Source organism: Acyrthosiphon pisum, chromosome A2 (genome assembly GCF_005508785.2).
Source record: "Acyrthosiphon pisum isolate AL4f chromosome A2, pea_aphid_22Mar2018_4r6ur, whole genome shotgun sequence".
Classification (NCBI taxonomy): domain Eukaryota; kingdom Metazoa; phylum Arthropoda; class Insecta; order Hemiptera; family Aphididae; genus Acyrthosiphon; species Acyrthosiphon pisum.
In genome coordinates this window covers 71,866,510-71,867,165 of record NC_042495.1, presented here as the reverse complement: position 1 = coordinate 71,867,165, position 656 = coordinate 71,866,510, and positions in this window count along the sequence as shown.

Here is a 656-nt window from a genome sequence, read left to right as displayed (position 1 = left end):
TCATACACTCTACCCGCTGTGTAAGTGGATTGCTCATTTTGGTTTCGTGCAAGTTTTTGCATTTTTTTCACGTTTTTTTTTTTCATATAAATATATATACGAGTATATGACACTATAGTTAAATGTTTTTATGTATTTTATTGGTTAATATTTTATGTATCCTATATATATGTTATTTATTTATTAGGAATTATAATTGCACATTTCCCAAAATGTTATGTTATATTACATATTACATTTGTTTGTAAATTGTATTTATATTGTAGATAGTTTGTATTTTTCGTAAATTATTTCGTATGTTATGTGATAGGGTTTTCACTTATAGCCGTTCAACATTGGGTCTGCAATCCACAGTAGGTGGATTGCCTACCTAGGTGGCTAACTTGAAAGTTAGGTAATCGATTTTGACTTGCTGCTAGACACTCCAACACGGTTTTCGACTTTATACTTTTTACGTAAGAAGAAGCACCGGACATACAACGACACATTCTACTCTATCCGCCGCAGGCGGATTGCTAATTTTTTTTCCTCTTAGACAGGTGATGACTGACTTGCTAGACACTCCAACATGCAGGTTTCCGAATTAAAATTTTTTTATACATAAAAAAAAGCACCGGATGGCGGATATACGCTGGGGGATGGTATCATTGAATTGT